Raw genomic sequence first — 24701 nt, 5'->3', positions numbered from 1 at the left:
AATGTATGGTTCTGCAAAAGCCTATGCATAAATGTTTCTAATAGTTTTATTTGTTATAGCACCAAACTGGAAACAAACCAAATGGACTTCAATGAGTGAATGGAGGAACAAACTGTGATACATCATATAATGGAATACTAGTGAACAACCAAAAAGAAAAAAATTATTGATATTCAGAGCAGCTTCAATGTGTTAAAAAAAATTCAATCCAGTAAATTTGAAGATATAATTGGCTTTGTTCGGTGATTCCTGAATTGGGTAGCATCCCATCTAGCAATTAGAAGGGTGCTCCAAGGAGAGGTACAAAGTAGAAGGTTTAGAAAGGAGAGTGGGGCAAGGAAGTCATTAGCAAAGGAATGAATGGAAAGGGTTATTTTGGGCCAGGACATCTTTTTGGGGGGAAGGAAATGGTGAGGACGTTATCATGCCAATTCCTTTGGAGGATGGAGAGGGCCCACATGACAGGTTACCTCATTGGTACTGACCAGAAAATTCCAAACTGGCTGATTAAGATTACATTTTTGAGGAAGGTTGAAACTACAGTTAGGTTAGGTATTAAATCTAGGTTTGGTATCATGGGCTTTAGTGCAAGTGATACCATCCTGAGTCTGTGATTTTTCTCCTTATTAGATGGATCTTAAGTTCATTATATTGAGTGAAAAGGTCAATCACAAAGTCACTCTACTATCCATCAGCAGAAGAGTAAATAAATAAATGGCGGCATATTTACAATGGAATACTGGCCATTTCCATTCAATGAAATACTTCACTACTGTTACCACAGTGTGGATGGATTTCACAGGCATTAGGATGAGTGAAAAAAGACTAGACACAAAAGATTTTATATTGGATTATATCACTCATATAAAGTACAGGAATAGGCAAAGATAACTGATAAATGATGCTGAAAGTCAGAATAATAGATTCAATGCTGCAGATGTAGTTGTGGACCGGAAGGGCACAAAGGAGACTTCTGGGATGATAGAAATGTTCTATGCATCAATCTGGATGGTGGGTCCATGTTTGTATGCATATAAAATTAATCAAGCTGTGTACTTTAGATTTCTGCATTTTACTATATTTAAGTTATAATTCAATAATAAAGAAACAAAACCCACCAATATTTTTTTAAAAGTCTGGTCATCAGTAGTACGAAGTTGGCTTAGATGCTCATGTCAGTGTACAAAACAATGTGGTTACTTTTATTCTCCTGCTCCAGCAAGGAATATGGGGCTTTGATTTGATGCCTGCAGGATGGCTGTTGCAGCTGTTAAGACCTGCATCTACACTCTTCGGAGAAGAAATGGAGAAAGCAAAGGGCAGAGGCCAAGGGCCAAAGACATAAGCCAGTTGAGTCTTTTCCCTCTTAAATACGACTCCCGCAAGTACCATGCGCTTACATCTCACCAGAAAGGATGGTGTTTTTTATGGCCACCCTGAATGTAACAGAAGCTGGTCAAATTACATTTTTTAACCGTGTTCGTTGAGGCAATGCAAACGAATTTAGCTAGAATAAAAATTGGTAGAAGAAGGGATATTGGGTAAGTAGCAGCCTGAAGTAAATTAATAATTAATCTGAAAACTCTGAAGCCACAGAAATTCCCTCACCTCTATCACCCGCCCAGTTATGCTTTGGGAGACTCATCTGGTGAAGAGCATCTTCATTTGGTCTTTTAAGCAAACTTAACATCTCTGCCAGAGCTATTTACTTCTATATTTATATCCTTAATTCTCAGAATAGATTTGAGAGTTTGAGCAAAGTTTTTGTCCTCTGGGGGTGGGGGGGGCAGGCTTCAAAAAGGAGCTGAATGAGGGTTTTCCTGGTATATTTAACAACAACATGGCTGGGCAGCTTCCTACCTCACTCTTTTTTACCCCACATTTTTAAAAAGATTTTTTATTTGATGTGGACCATTTTTTTTTAAGTCTTTATTGAATTTGTCCCAATATTGCTTCTGTTTTATGTTTTCGTTTCGGCCAGGAGACATGTGGGAACTTAGCTCCCCGACCAGGGATCGAACCCACACCCCCTGCATTGGAAGGTGAAGTCTTAACCACTGGACTGCCAGGGATGCCCCTCCCCACATTTTTGCCACCTAGGATCTTGAATTTGGGGAATCACAAATAAGAAATTATTGACAAATTGATGAACCATGAGTCTTTACTGGTTTCAGCGATTGGTAATACATTCATTTTGTTCAACTTGGTCATTACTGATTTTGTGAGCTCTTCATCCTAGAGGAACCATTTGGGATGAGAGGAGTAGGAGGCTTATTTTCTTAAATTCAGTGTTACATGAGGGAGAGAACCATGCAGTTACCCCTAGCTGTCCTAATTTCCATTGAGCAAAACCCCATAAAACACAGTGTGAGTAGTTCCTTTTTCAGATTCTTCTTTGTCCAGCTTTCTCCAGCCAGACCCTGTCCCCTTTCTCCAGCTGCAAGATGGGACTGCCTGAAGCTTGCTCATGGCTGTCCTTGGCCTCTGCTCATTTGTCCCAGATCTGGATGCCATTCTGCATGAGACTCACCTTGACAGCATTCTGAAACAACGCAATGTCAAAGCCAAAGTGGTACACACCAGGGACGCCGCAGGTGAACACTCCAGTGGCCAGGTCAGAGTGGTCCTGACGGTTGTACAGAACTTCCTGGAAGACAATGGGCTGGGAAGGTCCTGGGAGAGGCCCACTCAGCTAGACGGAAAAGGCAGATTGAGGTAGACAGGGGCGTATCTCAACTGCTCCAGGCACCCCAGGTATACCTCTTGGTCCTGTTACACCTGGGGGTCCTAGATCCCAAAATAAGCAGAAAAAAGAATGATAGAATTTAAGGTTTTGTATTTTTCAAAGTATTAATACATGAATTGCTTCTTCCTTCCTAACCTTCTTCTCACTGGTCAGAGCCTAGCTCAAGCATCACTGCTTCCAGAAGGCTCTCTTGTCTCCTCCAGATTTGGAAAAGTTCTATCTCCTTGTACCACATCTGGTATTGATTGTTACCACAGGTATAAAGAATTACCACAAAGAATTGTAATCCCTCCCTTAAGTGACTGTCTCCTTATCCATACTGGGAATGAGGCATCTTACTTAATTTTCCTTCTAAATGTCATACTCAGTATCAGTTGTAAAATTAGCACTCAAAATATGTTCAATAAGTGAATAACTGAATGAATTAGTATATGAATTATATATTAGTATATATATTAGTATATATATATATATCTTTACTGTAAGGCTGAGTATTAAGGATCACTATTGGAAGTTACCCAGACAAATCCAGGGATCATACTATTGCCAGAACTAAATGGGAATTTTGAACAGTGGTATCCAAATATGCCTGTTTATTAGAACCAGTTGTGGAACACCATCCACCCCTGTTCCCCAGTTACTCAGGGCCAGTCTACACTGCGGGCCTTTAGAGGAATCTCTGAGGATGGAGACTAGGAACCCACATGTTTAACATGTGATTCTGATGCTCAGCCAGCTTTCAAAACCTTTGCTTTAGAGGTTCAGTACAAGTATTCAAAGCTGATGGGATCTCTGTGGGAGCTGAGCCCAGCATACCTCTCAGCAGATGACAAGATAACAGTAAGTCAATGTATCTGCTGCCCACATGACTCTGGTATCACTGTATGAACCTTGGCTTACGCCGACACTGTATGACACCAATAGGAGTGCTTTACACTAGTCTAGAGATGGAGTTATGTCTCAATTTGGACATCCAGTGTGTCTAAAGAGGTGTTTGAGCACACAGATTTCTTGGTGGTTGGAAGCCGTCTTAGTAGACAAATCATATGACTCTTAAGAGTTCAGAAAAAGAGACCATGGTCATTTGTTACCAAGAAATGACTTACCACAATGATCAATATTCTCATCAGATCACCTGGAAGATTTCACTGAATCTATGAACATTGCAGTCAAAGAGAAACTATGAGAGGCTAAGAGAGCAATTGCATTTATTTTTCCACCTGCTAAACCAAGTAGCCCTGGAGGACCCCTGGGTCCTGGAGGTCCTCGGGGTCCACAAGGTTCACATAGTTGAGAATCTGCTGAAGATTTGACATCGGCCACAAGTAACAGGACAAATAAAGCTAAAATCCAGAAACCTGAAGCAGAAGAAAAATGAATGAAGTTTCAAATAGTTTGGAAGATGGATCAGCCTCTCTTAAAGAGATTGTGCTATAAATTTTGTCAAGTTACGGTTCACAGTTCCAAGAAATTGATGTTATTTTGGTCTTTAGTTCCATGAAATGCTACATGTATCAATGCTGTGACTCATACAGACAAGATCAGGAGGCACTTTGAATTGAGATGCTTTCAAGTCAAACACAGCAAAATCCGAGAAAATCAGCTAACTCATCCTATTTGAAACCCATGCTGCTTTTTCAATCTCATGCAAACCCCAGAGTTCCTCTCTCATGGACTCAGAGCCTCCTGCCATCTCTTCAGCAGTGATCTTTAAATAATTGGTGTGATTAATCTTCTTATGATGATGAATAAGCACCCGATTTGCCTATGTGTTATTTTATATTGTCTTATAGCTTTATCTCTTGGATGGGCTTCGAACCTAGAAGATAGATGACAAATCGTTCTTTGATGGTAAATGAATCGACAAATGCCAGATACTGAATTAGCCAACTGTTACTTCCCACCACCTTAAAACTTTTACTCAGTGCAGTAGCCTTCATTCCACTTTGAAGTACCAAGCCAATAAGATCAATATGCTTGCATTATACTAGCTTCTGTTAATGCACTTGTTATATTTTCTCCTTTATGACACATTGAATCTTCTACTTGCCCTCAATAATCAACTTTTATGGGTTACAAATGTATGCAACAACTACAGAAATTTGTGTCAAGAAACACAATCAACTTTAACATGATTAATATGCTCTTGAAAGTAGAGTGCTTCTAACTGTTAAATTATCAGTCAGTAACCGTAACTTTTAGAATATCCTTTCTAATTCAAGAAAGATATTCATCACTTTTTGGCCTTAATTTCTGATTCAAAAGATGCTCTTCCAAAGCTGAAGTTAACTTATGAAAGGAAGTATGCTAATTTATGGGCATATTTTTAAAGTCAGAGGATATGGATTCAAATCCTAGCATTGTTACCTCCATTCTGGGTGACCTTAGGGTAGTCACCTAACTTCTCTCCCAGCCACATCTATAGAAGGATGCTGGGAGCATCTGCTTGCCTTGTTTAATAGTTTTAAAGTTTCAAGAAGATATGTGTATATTCTTTGTCTGGAGTCTAGCAGGTACTTTATATATCTTTATATATGTATCTTTAAAATTATTCCTTATTACTTTTATTCTTCTTGCTATCTTACAGGGAGAGTGCTATTCTGATTTTAAAACCAGAGAGAATGTTAATTCAAAGAGTTTTGACAATCTATTACATGAAAACTAAGGATATATCTCAAAACAATTTAAAAACAGCTGTGAGGATATCTTGAACATTTTGGCACATTCCATTGCTTCACATTTCCCAAACTCCTCCATGAAATAGTGGGGGGCTTGGTATCACATGCAATCATGTACAGAAGGAGAAACTGAGGCCTAGAAAAGGTGATGGCTGTACTTTCTCCAGGCTCTCAGTTTTTGAGGATGGAACCAGAATTGAAATGCACATCTCCAGACTCTTGGGTGATTTGTTCCTTCACACAAATATGGTGCTGGATTGCCTATGTCTTGGTGGATATAAGTGGGCAACAACTTTTTTTACAGTCACTGACTCCCCCATTCCATTCCTACTGATTCCAAAATAGATACACACACATACTCACACATACATACATACAAACACACAAAGGCCACACAGAGAATTAAATTAAAATCATACATTCAGTTGATTTTGCTGAGCTAAACTAGCATTATTCTAAAAATATAATGCTAGGACAATAAACTGACTGTAAAAGGAAATCTTTCATTGAATTTATTGTGATGAGGAAAGTTGATGAGGACTTTGTGGCTTAACTTACTTGGTGTCCATAAATGAAAATCCAGGAAAATGATTTCCTCTTTCCCTAAGTTCAAGACCCTCAAGAAAGAAGTAGGCATGACCTTCACAAACTATATTAATATAATTTGCATAAGTGACTATGTTTTGTTCTGTACTTCTTCATCATAAAGCTTGGATACAAATTTTCATCTAAATTTCAAAAACTGTCTTGGTACCTACACCTTATTTCCTTCAGTCCTCATTTTAGCCTACTTGTTTTGGGCTTTGCTATAAGTTTTCTTAAAAAAACCTATACTCCCGTATTTGTTTATATTGTCCTATGATAATATGTGAATTCGGGCAAACTCCCACAAATACTTTGTGGAATCAGAGGAAGTTTGAGAGACAGAGATAAAAGAGTTGTGTGCAGGGGGAGGCAAACAACTAAAATGCTTTAAAAACACTGATTGGATATTTCAAACATTAATAATTAATAACAATAGATACTATCAAAAACATACTGTAGGGGCTTCCCTGGTGGCGCAGTGGTTGAGAATCTGCCTGCTAATGCAGGGACACGGGTTCGAGCCCTGGTCTGGGAAGATCCCACATGCCACAGAGCAACTAGGCCTGTGAGCCACAAGTACTGAGCCTGCGCGTCTGGAGCCTGTGCTCTGCAACAAGAGAGGCCGCGATAGTGAGAGGCCCACGCACCGCAATGAAGAGTGGCCCCCGCTCACCGCAACTAGAGAAAGCCCTCGCACAGAAACGAAGACCCAACACAGCAAAAATAAATAAATAAGTTGCTACCCCCAACATCTTCTTTAAAAAAACAAAAACAAAAAGAAACATACTTTATATCATATCAGTTGATATTGTTGAAGGTAGGGAAGTAAACTCAGTTGGAAGATAATGAACAAGGATGATCAAGAAGGACATAAGTCAAGAGAGATCTGGAAAGGGACAGAAAACAGCCTCAATGGGAAAAAACAGTAAACACAGGGATAGTCACAGTGAAACACAATTGGGGATAAAATCAAGACAAAGAAAAATAGAAACGGAGACAGATACTAAGAATGGTAAAGAGACAAAGAAATTTTAACATGTAGAGCAATGTATTATACTGCTGGTTTGATTATGAGCATTATAGTTTAAAATTTTAAAACATAATTGAAAAATATAATGGATTTTCTCACTCTCCATTGTTTTGTTTATTTATGTCATAATGACCTTGATTTAATTTGAATGGTTTGACATTAATTTCATATTAAAATCAAAGGTCAAACTGGTGTTATTCAAGGGTCAACTGTATTTACATTGCATTTACATTGTATTTACAACTATTTACATAGCAGTTACATTGTATTTCCATTTGCATTTGCTTCACTTGAAACCAAGGAAATATTATTCCCTTTACACATTCCCTCTATTCCCTTCTAGTTGGAAAAATTTAGAAGATTTAGTTCTGTTTCTTTCTTATCTTGGTCTAATCCTTGGAGAGCTTAGTCCCTGGAGGGTTTTTCATGAGACTCCCCAACTTGGAGAGTTCCTGGGTCACTACTTCTATCCTCATTGTCCCATAAAGTGACTAAATGGCTGCTCATGTATGAACATATTGGAAAATGCCTTCTGTGGGGAAAAAGCAGCTTCTGTGTCTTAATTTCCTTTTACTTCTCTGGCATTAGGTTTTCCCTCTAAACTCAGCCTTGTATCTTTCTTAACATAGCGTTAGCTTTGAAATGCTATTAAGGCGAATAGAATATCTGTATACATATACATAGATGTATATCTCTATCTCTATCTCTATATCAGAGACTGGATAGCTGTTCACCCAAACTGCTTCTCCTTTATCTTGGTTGCATATGTAAACTCTCTTCACCTTGCAGTTAGTAGGGACCATACAACTGGTTTCCAACCCACACAGTATCGGCACTCAGAATGGGAGCCACTTGAAAGACTTGTCCATAGATTTCTCCCATGTATTCCCATCCATCTTCCTTTCTCCTCTGCTACTTTGAAAGTGGAGAACCTAGAAGCAATGCGGAAGAAGATGCCCATCCACAAGAAGGAAGGACCTTGGTTCTCTTACCACTTGGAAGAGATTCACCCTTTTTTTCAGAAATACCCTTGCAGAATTTTTGTGAGCACTGTGTTCAGCTACTGAGATTTATAAGTGGATCTGTTATAGCAGCTATTGTCACTTTTTCTAATACAATATTTTAAATCATTCTCATGTTTCAAAAACAGGAATGATCACAATCACTTACCCTTTATTACTGGAAAGGGAAAATTCCAGTTTTGCCTCGGCCCCCTTCAGCAGTGCAAATAAGCTTGACAGAGCCTATGGGGTGAGTAACAGAAAATTATTTACATGGAAGAATGTACAGAGAATAAGATCTTCAGGCACATAAAAACTCTGAAAAAAGATAGGATGTGACTAGGGCAAGTGGAGAGAGTACATTGATCACATTTTCCCGAAATGGATGAACTGGGGTCCAATGAACTCTGTTGCCGAAATATCGGCTTCCCTGTGCACCGATGCCGAACAGAAATACGGAGATAGAGATTTTTTTTTTTACATCTTTATTAGAGTATAATTGCTTTACAATGGTATGTTAGTTTCTGCTTTATAACAAAGTGAATCAGTTATACATATACATATGTTCCCATATCCCCTCCCTCTTGTGTCTCCCTCCCTCCCACCCTCCCTATCCCACCCCTCCAGGCGGTCACAGAGCACCGAGCTGATCTCCCTGTGCTATGCGGCTGCTTCCCACTAGCTATCTACCTTACAGTTGGTAGTGTATATATGAGGAAGAGAGAGAAGGCTTTATTTTTCTGCCAGGCAGAAGGGAAGACACAGCAGGCTAGCGCCTCAAGAACTGTGTCCCCCCCTCCTTCGGGAATCGGAGAAGACTTTATACGTGGGGCTTGCTGTCTGGGGTATATGATAAGGATCAAAGTAGTGAAGGTCTTGCATTCTTCTTCTTGCATTATTTCAAAACAGTCACAGCTGGCAGTCAGGCAGCCTGGTAATTGGGTCCCTTTGTCTCTGGGTTATCCGCCTGCGACCCTTTTTTTCTGAAATGCAAATGTTACAAGGGGTGATTTGCTACAAGGGAGTGCAGGATGTAATTCACATAGTGCTAAAGAGTAATAGATTAGCTTTGTGATGTACAAATCTAGTTACAGACACTATAGATTAGTAACAGTTAAAAAAAAAGAAAAAAACAACTAGGAGTGATTAACTCTTTCAGGCCAGGTTATGTTTCTTCTCTAGCCTGTTCACTGTTCCCTTTATTTTCCTTGTTCTCAAGAGAGGGAAAACTTCATTTCTATTTTTGCTGCAACAAATTCCCCACTGCTAGTTCATTTTCTCCATATCAATGGAGGAAGGGAAACAGGCGTCGTTCTTGTCTGGCTGAGGACAAAACTTCAGTTTTCCTCCACTTGACAAACATCAGCTCTCCGGCCCAGGGGCCCATCTATCTCCTATTTCAAATCCCCCCTGAGAGACGTGAACCCCAAGAAATCTTTATTGGGAGGATGAAGGACGATGGTCTGTCTTCTGTAGCTTCTTCAGGCTGGTGTGGGGCTCGTAGACCCTACCTAGTTGGGGTCACGGAGCTCTTGCCCTGTCTTATTAAGGGCCCCAGGGTGACTTCTGTTGTTGTTTTGGCAGGATCTGTTCTGAGAAACGGCCGGAATCTCTACATTACCATTATCTTGATGTGATCCTATTGTAATCCAGAAGAGACAGAATTTAACAAGTAGTTTAAAAAAACAGAGGCCAAAGATTAGTAAAAGAATTATTGTAGCTGGGGGCCCATGCAGGATTAAGAGCCGTGTTACGTGTTACGTTTGGTGGTAATTTTGATCCTGATCTAGATAGAGTCAGCACTTGGGTTACCCTGTCTAAAGGAATGGAGCCATTTGGTGTGTTCATACAAATAATTTTATGTCCTCTTCTATTAGCTCAGTGTGATTGATGTAGGTGTAACAGACCCTGTTAGAAGTATTTGGAGGAGTGACAACCTAAACATTAATAGACAAAATAGATCTCCTTTCTTTTTAGGAGAATAAGCCTGAAACCCAGTCTAGGCCTGGCACTTTGGGGAGACGTGTAGCCCGGGAACCGGTTATCTAGTTTCATCAAAGTAGGTGATAACCTTTGATGTGGTATTAACATATAAATAACAGGAGCTATTCGTCACTACATGTGTTTTCTCTTTTTGTTAACTAATGATCTAAAGTAATTTTATCATCTAAAAGTAAAACAGTTACAAGAGGAGACCTTTAAGAAGTAAGGTTGCACTTACCAGCTGCCAGCAGACATTGTTTTGAGAATGGCTGGTGACATCCCAAATCTAACACAGCTCAGAAAACTCAAGTTCATAGCAATAAAAGGACTTGCCTAAAATCACACCATAGGGTCACCGTTAATGAAGTGTTTCTCTAGGTATGAGAAGATGCAAGAATTGGGGCTCATAAGATCTTCTGAAAGTATTTAACTCTCTGAAGGCCTGTCCTGTGAGTTTTTCCCAGAGCACAGAGGGCCTCATTTCAGATCTCCACCCTGAACTCCTTGTAGGGGGTGTTGAAGGTCACCAGCTACAGCACCTCATGATTTAATCCTTGTAGAAGTAGATGGCAAGTGTTAGTTTTCAGTCAGCAGGGCCCCTTTATGGTCATAATTTCAACCATGGCTTGGGGCATTTCATGACCATTTTGTCCCATGTTGCTAGGAATGCTTATTCCCAGGTCTGGCGAAGATTTTGCTGATAGGCCATTCCACGTGCTATTACTGGTCTAGGCCTTTACTCGTATCCAAAAGTCTCTGGACCACCAGTCTTCCTAGTCTCTTATGGTCCAGGACAATACTCCCTCTTGTTGCTTCTTCTCATATCTAGAGTTAGACTACTGCAATCATTGATCTCACATGAAACTATACATCATCATTTTATCAGAGGCTCCGTCACACACTTGGTAGCATAAGAAACAATAATTTTTTGAAATAGGCAGAATACAAATAACATAGCTGGCAGTATTAATAAAGTCATAAGTAAGAATGAAGCCAAGAACGTCCACTGAGTACAGCCCAGTATATCCCAGGTCGTCTTAGTCTCTTTTGTACCAATCCCTATTCTTCAGGGAAATTATAATTGGCATTGTCCATAAGGTACTCAGCCCAGTTTCCTAGTGTTACTAGACTGATTATCCTTAGTATGATTTAATTGTTCCCAGCATAGAGGACCCTTTATACTTAAATTACCATCGCCTGGTGTTAATTACATAAATCCATCCCATAATGGTGGGAGGCTTTATTCCTTGGCTGAAATTTTGCTTATTGCTCTGATTGAATTTTGAGTAATAGAGGAAAATTCATATTTATTGTCAGGGTCAGAGGAGGTATTGTTAATTGGTCGGGTGAGGGGATCTCATCTAGTAATATCAGTAGTGGCCTGAACATGACTATAATTTTCCTTTTAAGATAAATTTCCTAAGAGTCAACCAATTAGAGCCTTGGAGTGGATAAATCCACTCAAGTAACCCAGAAGTACTAGACATACGTAATTGGCCACAAACTCAACAACTGGACGGATTTTTAAAACGAGCATAGGATTATGCTTATGATAGAAAAACATTTGATTCATATGCAAAGGTCCAAGAAGTCGAGAAGACATTATAAATGAGCAGATGAGTCAGGTCCAGAACCTTGGGTAAGCTGTCTACTTCTGATGTTGTCTTTTTCTCATCCTGGCGTGAGTGTAGCTTCTCCTCTGTTTGAGCGTTGTTTTAAGGTGATTTTGAGGTCACCCGTCCTCTCTATAGGCCAGTCCAGTGCAGGGGCCCTTTGTGAGTGGAAATTAATCCAAGAGTTAATTCCCTTTAGTTTTACTGTGTATGAGCTAGTTAAGAGTACCTGATAAGGGTACTTCCATCCAGTTTGGAGATAGTCCTTTAAATTATGTCTTTTCCAGTATGTATAATCCCCTGGTTGTAGGTCGTGGGCCATCTGATCTTCATCCAAAGATAGATTACTGAGATAAGCTTTAGAAACAAACTTAGAGTGCCCTTTAATAATTCAATTAAACTTTTTAGCAATATAACATAACAGCAAGGAACTATCTGGGAAGTGAGTCTTGGTAAACACAGACCTTAATTCACAAAACTAGAATTTAATATTCAGTAAAACATAATTTTTTTTTACTTCATTGTGAGGGCATTAACCCTGCAGCCAGGGAAGGCTTTATCCCATCAAATAAAAAATGAGGTTTGTCATGGAGCTGGAAAAAGCCAAGCAGCCCTCTTGGATTTTCCATAGCCCTGCTTGTTTGACAGCTAATGTTTACGCATTTTAAATTCCCTGATTTAGGGGTAGACTGTTGTCATGTGTTAAGGACATCAGGATGGCAAAAGTCTGACACTGAGGGGTTAATTTTTGTGGAAGCAGAATGAACTTTACCTACATGTGCCATAATCTTCACAGATCATTGTGAAATAATACTTATTTACTTTACCAAAGTAACAAAAGATTTTAAAAGCAAATGTAAATCACTTAAAGGCAAAGAAATTTACATAGTCTGTTATTAAAGCAGCATTCCAAGAAAACTTTGTTCTCTTAACAGAGAGGGAGAACCAAATTTCAGACTAGTCTCAATGAACTTGGCCTGATGATTTATATAACTGTAATGGATCATATAGGCTTTTTGCTTGCTGAAAATTTTATAAGGAATCTCAGACCGAACTTTTAAAAGACCTCTCAGGAAAGTCACACTAAGGGCTTGTCACAGATTTCGCTTACCAGATCTAGGTGAATTCCTCCCTTTTCAAGGTCCCAAAAATACCTTGAGATTTCTGTACCTGTTAGTGAGGTAGCCTTCCTAATTTATCTGATAAAGGTACTGGGGACCTAAGAGTTTCCAGTCCCTGGAGGGAGTAGATAGAGAGAAAAGATAAATGTTTTAATTTTACCCATAGGTGTAAATTACCAAGTTGCTGTAAACCATAAGTAGCTTGAGGAGAAGAGCTTCTTTATACCCAGTTTAGCATTATGGTCTGAAAGTCAGAAACTTGTATTTATCCAAAAGTCCTTTCTCTTTTTTTCTTTTTTATTATTAATTAATTTATTTTTGGCTGTGTTGGGTTTTCGTTTCTGTGTGAGGAATTTCTCTAGTTGCGGCAAGCAGGGGCCACTCTTCATTGCGGTGCGCGGGCCTCTCACTATCGCGGCCTCTCTTGTTGCAGAGCACAGGCTCCAGACGCGCAGGCTCAGTAGTTGTGGCTCACGGGCCCAGTTGCTCCGTGGCATGTGGGATCTTCCCAGACCAGGGCTCGAACCCGTGTCCCCTGCACTGGCAGGCAGATTCTCAACCATTGCGCCATCAGGGAAGCCCCAAAAGTCCTTTTTATAAATCTTGAAGAGGAAGCATTTTTGCAAAGGCATCAGAGTGAAACCGTAAGTGTCTATAATGACAAAAGACTTAAGGCAAGTTTAAAATCTGATTACAATGTAATTAACAAGGTAACTTGGTTAGTGTTGTAACATATGACACTTAAGATAATAACTAGAATTATGACTGATAACATTTTATCAGGACATATTAGAATTTTTTTTGAAACTCCATATAATTTCTAGAATATTTATATTAGTAACAATTAACATACAATATAACCTAAGAAGATTTATTACACATTTGACAATACTTCCTGTGTACTTTTAACATAACCAAATGAACCAAATTAATGTAATATCTCCCTTTGGGATGTTTCAGGGGCCCTTTGAAGCACCCCAAAGTTAGCTAGAGGTCAAAGAAACTTCATCACAATTTGATTTGGGAAGTTTTATCAAAAAAATCAAAAGGGTTTAAAACACTCAGTCAGATAAGATCATACATCACTGTGAAACAATAGTTATTCACTTAGCCAAAGTAACAATGAAAGATTTTAAAAGGGGCTTCCCTGGTGGTGCAGTGGTTAAGAATCTGCCTACCAATGCAAGGGACACGGGTTCGAGCCCTGGCCTGGGAAGACCCCACATGCTGTGGAGCAACTAAGCCCATGCACCATAACTACTGAGCCTGAGCTCTAGAGCCCGCAAGCCACAACTACTGAGCCCACGTACCACAACTACTGAAGCTCACACGCCTAGAGCCTGTGCTCCTCAACAAGAGAAGCCACGACAATGAGAAGCCCACACACCACAACGAACAGTAGCCACTGTTCACCGCAACTAGAGAAAGCCCGAGCACAGCAACGAAGACCCAACTCAGCCAAAAATAAAAATAAATAAATAAATAAAATAAAATAAAATAAAGATTTTAAAGGCAAATATCGAACTAATCACTTAAAAGGTAAAGAAGCTTAAAATCTGTCATCCAAGGCAGTTCAACGTCTTAAGAAAATTTTTACCATGCATAAAACTCCTTTCTCAGGGTCCACTTTCCACAAACTTTTTTATTACTTTTCTGTATCCATCACTTTATTTTCCCATTCAGAGACAATCACCTGTAAGTTAGACCTACTTCCTTTTCTCTTAATAAACTACAATTCCATTCCTCATACCTTATTTATTAAAAACATACATCTTACTTTCCTTAAGCAATCATGAACTGTCCCTTATATCAGCACTCTGTAGATTGGTAAACATACATCCAAATAATAATTTTTGAAGAATGTGCTTTCTTATAGAAAATATCTCAGTGTGGCACCAAACACATTTTTTAATAGTTCTAAACCTTTTGTTTCTCTGTAAAAGGAAGCCAGTGTTCAGCAATTAATGTTTCAGTATCTTATTTTATTTGGAAATGGCTTAGTTATTTAATAAACTTCCATCCTTTAATTTAAGTTAGCACAACTCTAAATTTTCAAGTTGTCGAATATCTGGAGAGATCATTCTTAAGTAAATATGCCTAAAACATAATTATTCCTAAAAAGTTCACCCAAAGCTCTTATCTCACTTGCAATTTTTTTCTTAAAAGTTTCTTCTTATCGAGTTATTTTTATTGCTGACAAATTTGTAACAAATATAATAAGATCTTATTTAGTTTATATTAAACCTAGGCACAATGAAAGTATTATACTTAATGTTGATGGCTGGAAAGACATGTCTATATTAATTAGATCAAGAAACTTAAACACTAATACCAGGTATTAGGGACTTCCCTGGTGGCGCAGTGATTAAGAATCCACCTTAACGGGTTTGAGCCCTGGTCCAGGAAGATCCCATATGCCGCAGAGCAACTAAGCCAGCGCGCCACAACTACTGAGCCCACGTGCCTAGAGCCCGTGCTCCACAACAAAAGAAGCCACTGCAATGGGAAACCCGAGCACCGCAACAAACAGTAGCCCCCGTTCACCCCAACTAGAGAAAGCCCGCATGCAGCAACGAAGACCCGACACAGCCAAAATAAATAAATAAATAAATTTACAAAAGAAAAAAAATACCAGGTATTAATTTTATATTGAATATTTCCCAGTTCATGTGAACCTGAAATTTATTTAATTTTTCTTGTATTTAGAATTGTTTGATTTGTAAGCGCTTACTTTTCTTTTAAGCCAATTAAATTGAGCTCATTTACAAATTAACCTCAGTAACATTATCCAAAGACAAAAACACATACTGAGACTTACACATATATTCAGACAGACACGAGATCTCATAGTTTCCACTTGAGATTTAAAATGTCTCTTTGCCGTTTTTTGGTTTTTTTTTGTTTTTCTTGGCTTGAAGTTCTATTAATTAACCCAAGGCTGAAGTCTCAGGCAAAGTGGGCTATGTTTGTAGCTCAAGGACATGATAAGAGTTAACTCCAAGCTTTGTCCTAGGCATATTTTTGTTCTCTCAGGGTCAGAATTTTGAAGAAAAGTATTTTAACAAGCTAGCTTTTTCTAATTGCACATGTGAAAAGAATTCGTTTTGCAATTTTAAGAACAGTTTTTAATTTAACCGATTTTCTCCAGAGTCTAAAGAATATTGTGGCCATACTGTCAAAAATCATCTTTCTCTTTCTGTGGTCATGGTTTCATAGCTAAAATTTAAACCAGATAGTGCTCAAATTGGCTCTAATAACAGGGGCAGACTGGCTGATAAAATGTTGTCCCAACAGGGATTGTCCCTCTGGGGAGGTGGGGTCTTAGTTTGGTCAGAAAAATCTGAAGGAGTAAGGGAACTTGAAGGAGTGGGGGAAGCTTGGTCCTCTCTTCCCCTGAGAGTTGGGAGAAGTTAGAAGAGGATCATTTAGAATGTCAGGAGAGTGTTGTTGTTTTTTTTTTTTTTTTTTCTGATTCCTCAGGCCTTTGATTATGGAGCCACCTAGAGCAGGATTATAATAAAAGGGGCATAAAGTCCTGAACATAAGGGAACCTCAGTCCATTTTCCCCATCCTGTGGCAATAAAGATCTAATTGTAGGAGACCCATTTTCAGGCCATTTTTCTTTGTCATTGGATCATAGCTATTGGTCGACTAGTCATTTAAAATTTTCCGTAAGGGTTCCCAGGTTGGGGTGGAATCTTAGAGGAAGCACTTCCCATTTTGGCTCCAGCACTTGGTAACAGACTTTAGACGTTGGACGTTAGCGCGCTCAAATCAAAACATAAATCTTCACCTCTTCAGCTGTGTCCCCCCTTCTGCCTGGCAGAAAAATAAAGCCATCTCTCTTTTCCTCCACAATCTGTCTCCGTATTTTTGTTCGGCATCGGTGCACAGGGAAGCCGATATTTCGGCAACAACTCTAGTGGGGATGGTGTAAATAGGAATGGCCTTGGTCTTGAGGATGGGGTTGTTTGAACAAGTTAATTTCCTGATTCTGATAACATCTTTCAAGCCCCAGCTTTAATGAAAGCAGAAATGCCTTTTTTTCCCATGCAATTATTTTTCTCAGAATGGGGAATGAAAGAAATCCAAGATTTCAGAAATTAGAAACTGGCTTTATTCCTTTTCAGGCTGCAGACTCACATGAGGCTTAGTTTCAGGGATGAATTCAGGAAACCTGAGAAATAGATAGTGACTTCTGCTTGCTTTGGTTTCTCAGTTTCAACTTCTGCTTCTAGCCACACCTTGTCCCCCTTTTTCAGAAGCATAATTACAGCACCAGAGATATTAACTTACACTTTTTTGGCAATCAGATCCTTTTCCAAAACTTGGCTTTGGTTCGTCATTAGCCAAACCTTCACCTTGTAGTGGCGAAGCTCTACATCAAAGTCGAAATAGTAATTTCCAGGAATCCTGCAGGACCTAGGAGGAACACAGAACAGTCTATGAGAAACTGATACCTTAGAGGAGCGTGTACCCTTCCGGAATGCACTGGTGGTGGTGTGATTTCACACACTGAACTTGAGATGCACTGCTCTGCAGGTTGTTCTGTCTAGACTCTAATATCTAGAGTTTCAATTCCTGTCCTAGCTCCCCCTGTGCTATCAGAGTCCTCAATACAGTGTCCCGTTCTTGCTCTATTTTTGTCTGGCATTTCTGGATCCAGATGCTGAACTTCCCTGGAGCGAAGTCTCGAGGACTGCTATGCTATACTTAGGCCAGTACTGACCACTTCAGGACTGTTGCAGTTTTGTATTTGGTGATCCTTATTCAGAGCTTGGAAACTTGAGCTTGTTATCCACTAGCCACCCTATCCCTGCCCCCCAGGGAACTTCTTTCACTTTTATCTGAGCAAGCTATGCATCAATCGGAATGTCAATTTTCCATTAGCCTTCCTGTGGGGATTAAGATGCTACCTTGGTTAAGAGTGTGAGCTTTGGCTTACAAAGGAAATAGTGTAGGTCATATCTCATCCCTGGTCAAGTTTCTTAACATTTGTAAGGGTCCATTTTTTCATCATCCACAAAAGCAAGTCATGATATATACTCTCATTGGTCTGTTCTGGAAAAAAGTTAGCATTAAATATTATGTTTGCTCTTACGATTATAACTGCTGGCCTCTAAGTTTTGGACTGTGATCTATGCTCCTAATAAGATTTTAGGATAATGTCATAATAAAGAGGCAGTGTCAAATCATTTTACTGTACTTTTTCCTTTCCCCTTACTTTATGGGTCTGCAATTTACTTCATGACACTATTCTTGAATCCAAGAGCCTGGGTCTCTTATTTTCAGGAAAAACAAACCTCTGGATCACTAAATCTTAGACATTTGATCCTAGGATAGGGGCCCATGGATATTCAATGACAATAATGGCCCTATAAGAAATTTTTCAAAATATGTGAGATTCTCCGGGGGATGGGGGAGCCTTTGACTCAGTCTTACTCAGCTGCAAGCAGCAGTTTATAAAGCCTCCCCATTCTGAGTAGTTCTTAAACTTTGGCATGCATCAGATTCACGTGGAGGCCTTATTAAAACACAGATTGCTCACCTCCAGAGTTTCTCATAGACTAGATCTGGGGTAGAGACTGAAATTTGATTTTATAAGAATACCTCATGTGAAGCTGGTGCTGCTGGTCTGTGGACAACACTTGGAGAACCTTGACTCTGACTCATCCACTTTGAGCCTACACAGCGAAGACAAACAGCACACCAGGGACCCCGCGTTGTAACCAGTGAGAAGGATCTAGAGCATAAGCATACCCAGGGCTTACTGAGTGCCAACTTTCCCATAATATCTGGACTTGGTACAGTCTTTGTGATCAAATGCACACCTTCTCATATAGTACTATGTGCTATAAGGTTCCACTAGCTCCTTTTTTTCCCCTCTTAACTAGAAAGACTGTCCTGATGCGTGATTCCACCTCTGCAACTATGAGTTTTCTTGACATCTCCACTACATTGACTTACCCTTACGGAGCAGTGTTGCCTTAAGTAACAACCTGGGTCTGGACTTTTAGGTCAGATTCCATAGTCTTCATAAGACCTGTGGTTTGGGCTAACGAACACTCTGCTAAAGAAGCCCTTTGTGCAGTCCATATGTTTCCCCAGATTCTTTCTATTCTTACTTGCTATCAATACCATGAAGATTATGACATTTTACCCAAAGAGAAAGGGGGAGGGGAAATTAAGAGACAGAAGAAAAGGCTTTCTTACTTCTAGGACCTGCAACTCCAAGAGGCCCCAGAGGTCCAGGAGGCCCTGGAGGTCCACAGCATCCAATTTACTCAATGAAAGTATTTGCTATCGGAAGAGACATAGTGAATCTCCACACACCTAGAACAAGAAAGCAAAGAGGAGGTATTTGCTTATGCAATCTGTGTGGGTAGAATTAAAGCTTGGTCTGTCAAAATTATACATTGGCTCTGGAATCAGACATACTTGGCTCCAAATGACAGCTGTGCCACTTGTCAGCTAATTGAGCACGTTAAACTCTACAGTTTAGCTGGCTCTTTATTAATTCCTCTGTTCTGTTATGAGCCACCAGACTGAAATCACTACTCATTTACAAATGCGATTTCACTCAATATTATTTATCTCCTTTCTTATCCATCTCTTTATCAACTGAACATAATGAACACTTAATAAATCACACTGGCCTATTATATGAATTATTATTAACAGAGCCTCCTAGGTATTGCCAATTTTTCACAGGGCACAATACTAGAAACATTATTTTTTAAATCAAATTTCCATTTCAATTATATAAGAGATTAGTTCTTGGCCCACAATTACAAATAAGAAAATTGAGATTCAGAAAGTTATAATGACCAATCCAAAACCAGAGAGCCAGAAAGCAAAAGGGGTAGGATCTGAATCCTAGTCTGAGCCTGGACCATTATTTGAATGAGTTAATAAATGAATGAATGCCTATACTATATGGTCCTTTCCTTTCCCGTCCCCAGGTGCTCAGCCTTAGATCCTTTAAAAAAATTTACCCTTATATCCTTTTTGTAAACATGCCTTATATTTAAGCAAATAACAAAAAGCAGCCTGGACTGTTTGTCTTTTATTTATGTATTTTTCCTGTCCCCCAAAGCAGAAGCCCCTAGAAATAATATGTAGAAAATTCCACGATCAACATTGGAGGTTTCAGTGCCCTATTAAGTCCAGTTATTCCTAATCCACCCTCTCCTAGGGACCAGGCAACTGGACCATCCCTTCCTGCAGCTGCATCAGGTCCCTACCAGTGATTCTCAGACAAAGAGACAGTTCTTCTTGGGCTGGCTTCTCCCAATGTGAAGGACCCCTGTGTTACTCCAGCTGTTAAATCTGAAGCAGGGGCCCCTGTTAGCACTCCACTGTAGCAAGAACTTCTCAAAGGTTTGAAGTCACCTCTTCAATATTTAAATATTTTCATGCAATCCAACCTGGGTTCACAATAAGATTAATGTTCAACCACAAGCAGGATTTGAGGTCACCTACCCTGACTAGCTCCAGAGTTTGGACTAGGAAGATTCTAGAATCCTGGTCACCCCCCGAGTTTCTATCAGAGATATTTCTTATGGCAATAGCTGCTGCTACAGGTAAAACCAAACCTCCAGAGTGTGATTTTCCTTGCTCCTTTACTACTCTTTGAATACTTTCTTGCTGTATCTAATCTCAGATCAGGAGGCAGTGAAAGCCAGCTCCTGGATGAGAAATCTGTGTAGGTCAAAGAACTGGGAACCGTGAAAACTTAATCACTGGGGACAAAAACAACCATTATTTGAAGTCCAATGTGTAGTATACGTAAGTTAGTGTCGTTAATGTTAATACGTGAACACCACATAGGAAAAACAATGTCTGTCTAGCTATTATTATGACTCATGCATCATCTCTTGAAATCGCCATTACAATACCATGACTACCATGACTATTTTTTACCTGGCTTTTGTTGATTACCCACTCATCATGCAGGTCACAATATTTCTCTGTTCTCTGTGTACCACTTACACATTAGTGGACGAATCCACAGGCTCAACCAGACTCAGGTTCAATCCTTTTGACAACACTACAGATGGCATTATGTTTCTTTTTGTGATATTAGTAGGTACTGATGCTAGGTGCCCAGATCCATTAATTCATTGCTGCTTCAAAACAGTGTTATTCTATGTTCTATAATATGTTTTTTCATGTACTAGTTGGAATAACTTGATAAAGACAGTCAACTCTTCGTCTACTTTTTGATTGTCTATGATCGTTTTCATTTGGTAGTTGGAATAATCTGATAATGAGACCCTACTCTCCATCTAGTATTTGGCTGCCCAGGGGTATAATTCATATAAGAAAGGCAGAACAAATGCTTGACTGTTTTTCTTTTATTTGCCAGTTTTATTGATTTCCTTTCATCCTCCAAAGGTGGTGAATTCATTTTGTTTGGTTTTTATTTTATATTACATTAACCAAAGCCCATACTTTCTTCAGATTTCCTTATTTTTTTTTTCCTAGAGTCCTTTTTCTTTTCCAGGACTCCATCCAATATACCACGTTACATCTAATTGTCTGTCTCCTTTAGGTTCCTCTTGGCTGTGGTAGAGTCTCAGACTTCTCTTGTTTTTGACAACATTGACAGTTTTCAAGAGTACTGATCAAGTATTTTGTAGAATGTTCCTCAATTGAGATTTGTTTCATGTTTTCTCATGATTAGAGAGTGTTATGGATTTGGGGCAGGAAGACTACAAAGGTAGAGTGTCATTTTCATCACATCCCATCAAGGATACATATTATCCACATGACTTATTCATAATAAGGAAGTCTGAGGGAATTCTCTGGTGGTCCACTGGTTAGAACTCTGTGCTTCCACTGTAGGGGGCATGGGTTCGATCCCTGGTCGGGAAACTAAGATGCTGCATACCACGAGGTACGGCCAAAAAAAAGGGGGGGAGTCTGACTCAATTTTTTGATTTTTTTTTTCCTTTTTTATTCATTTTTTTTTTTGTGGGGGCTAATTTATTTTATTTATTTTTGGCCGCGTTGGGTCTTTGTTGCTGCACGTGGTTGTTGCTGCACATGGGCTTTCTCTAGTTGTAGCGAGCGGGGGCCGCTCCTCGCCGCAGTGCGCGGGCCTCTCACCGCGGTGGCCTCTCCCGCTGCGGAGCACGGGCTCTAGGCACACGGGCCTCAGCAGTTGTAGCTCGTGGGCTCTCGAGCGCAGTCTCAGTAGCCGTGGCGCACGGGCCCAGCTGCTCCGTGGCATGTGGGATCTTCCCGGACCAGGGCTCGAAGCCGTATCCCCTGCATTGGCAGGCGGATTCTCAACCACTGCACCACCAGGGAAGCCCCATTTTTTGATGTTTGCTGATAGTTTTTAAGCCTCATTCCTCCCTTTTCTCTTCCTGCTTCACATCTGGGAAAGCTGATAATAAAGTCCAGATGCTCCTTTTCCTCTGGTGCTAGTGGGAAGTACAAACCACATAAGCTTCTCCACATGCAGCCACAGTCTTGTTTATTGTAGCTTTATAATAAGTCTTGAAGTTGGGTAGCCTGAGTCCTCCAGCTTTGTTTTGCTTCTTCAGTATTGTGTTTATCTATGTCTTTCACCTTCTATTACAAACTTTAGATCAGTGTGTTGATACCCATATGATAGGTTACTGAGATTTGGGTTGGAACTATGTTGAATTATAGATCAAGCTGGGATGAATTGACATCTTAACAATTTTGGGTCTACCAATGCATGAACGTGGAATATTTCTCCATTTATCTTCTTTGATTTTTTTCATGGCAGTTTTGTAGTTTTCCTGATATATATATTATGCGTATTTTGTCAGATTTAACCTAAGTATCTCATTTTTTGGTACTACTGTAAATTCTACTGTGTGTGTGTTTTTTTTATTTCAAGTTCTGAACATTCATTGGTGATACAAGGGAAAACAACTTTTTTGTTTTTAAAATGTTATACATACACAGTCATGTCTTCTGCTAACAATGACAATTTTACATCTTTCTTCTCATTCTCTATTCCTTTTATTTCCATTTCTTGTCTTAGCATCCAGTTTCTGACCAATAAGTATATTTCTAGTTGTAGGTTTTATAAAGATGTCTTTGATCAAGTTGAGACAGTTTCCCTCTGTTCCTACTCTGCCTCTGATATTTTGTTGATACAGTACTAGAATGTTTGTAGTGAGGAGGCCCCACTTGATGAGTTGAGAAAGTGACCATACAAGGATCACCAGTGACAAAGACCACATGTTCAGAGACTGAACCTTGACCTGTCCAAGTAAGATCAGCCAGATGTATATGGATGGTATTGCCTCATTGTGAATATCAACTGCAGCAACTTCTCTCTGGTTAAAAATATAACCAGGACATTGGTCTCAGGAGAGACCAGAAGACCGAATATTTAGAGAAATCAATTCTGCAAATCACTTAATCTCAACTTGAAAATGAAACCAAGTGAGACAAAAACAAGATAGCTGAGAAGTCGATTTTCAGGCTTCCTTCCATAATATCAGAATGCTTGGATCAAGAAAAAGCACCCTCTCCATGGGAAATCTTGGTAAGTGTACCCACTCTTAGTTACAATAATAAATTAAACCTCTTATATTACTTTCCATTACCCCTTTTTCTTTCACATGGAAAATATTATATCAATATATCTACCCTGGGAGACCATATTCTCATAACTTTGTCAAAGGTATAGATTTTATTTCTGCGTTGCTACTGGTGAAAGTGGGTAGGAATGGAAGTCAAATGGTGACCGTGAATGATGTCATTATTATTTAATTACTCTCAGATTATGCAAATTAGTACAGAGGACTTATGAGAGAATGGCAGGTGGTGAAACATCCCATATATGTACTTTTGAAATATATATTCAGCTTTAGTACTCTGATGCCCAGAGTCTAAGCCATCAGCATGAGACCTGTCAACACCTGCCAAGACTCTTTCCCTTCCTCTATATTTGCCTCTGATTCTGGCGTTCATGTTTTATCACTATAAAGCTGAGTGTTTCTGTGCTACCTCTTGGGTTTGTTTGTTTGTTTATTTATCCTTTAATTCATCTTTTGTCTCTTTTCTATCTCTCCCTCCCACACATTTTCTTACTATATTATGTCCATGCTCTCCTTTACCACCCTTACTGTTTTACTAATAATAGTAAGATATTAAAGTTTACTACTGATTTCATTCATTGTATCCAATTTAAAAGCCAAAGCTATTGTATATGTTTCATCTCTCTATCCACTATCCCCTCTCTCTCCTCTATCTCTGCTTTCACATTAGACCATAGCATATTCGAGTTATCCTACATAAATTAATAGGACAAAGTAGAAAAATACAAGCAGGTAAAAATTAGGAGTAGACAAAAGACAAAAAGCAAAACCATAGTAAATGGTCAATTAAAGTGCAGATGTGTGCACCTACCCAGTTTTAAAATTTTAGTTGGAAATATGAATCTGACTTTCCTAGGGGCAAAACAAAACAGAAAACAGGTCCCTTATATAATTCACATTGTCCATAATGGGAAATATGCATTGTCTTTGGGGATTTGCAATATGGATAGGAAAAAATAATTTTCAAAGATTTCATATAGGAACATTGCATGAAATAAGTCAACCAATTCTTTAATAACACCTTCCAGTGGTGGTTATATTTTCTAGTCAGCTGAAGTATTATTACAATGTGTGCTGAGGACAGTGCTATAACATCTAACAAAAACTTATTAAATATACTCTTTGTTGTAGTACGCAACCTGTATTGAATGATTTTGTGTGTATGAGAACTTTCTGTTTGAGTGGTGCATGGGTATATGTCTGTGGATGTTTAGTTGGGGGCAGGGGGTGTGGGGTATACTTTAGACTCTGAACATACAAGGTGTTCCCCACTAATCTCCAGTCACGTGAGATCCCAGCCATAATTAAATGAAAGCACAATCACCTAAGAGTAAACAGAAGAATATTATAGAACA

General features: G+C 39.3%; 1 long non-coding RNA gene and 1 pseudogene across 1 annotated transcript in view; both read right to left on the bottom strand.

The window, feature by feature from the left end:
• The window catches only part of LOC137203003 (uncharacterized), a 94774-nt gene that overhangs the window by 3082 nt on the left and 66991 nt on the right, over positions 1-24701 (bottom strand). Inside the window, exon 2 of the long non-coding RNA XR_010932842.1 lies at positions 8210-8283. This is a non-coding gene — a long non-coding RNA (uncharacterized lncRNA). The remainder of the gene's footprint in view (positions 1-8209; positions 8284-24701) is intronic.
• On the bottom strand, positions 1270-5165 carry LOC137202694 (protein HP-25 homolog 1-like; annotated as a pseudogene).

The sequence above is a fragment of the Pseudorca crassidens genome, chromosome 11 (assembly GCF_039906515.1).
Source record: "Pseudorca crassidens isolate mPseCra1 chromosome 11, mPseCra1.hap1, whole genome shotgun sequence".
Classification (NCBI taxonomy): domain Eukaryota; kingdom Metazoa; phylum Chordata; class Mammalia; order Artiodactyla; family Delphinidae; genus Pseudorca; species Pseudorca crassidens.
This window is presented reverse-complemented; position numbering and strand designations above follow the sequence as displayed.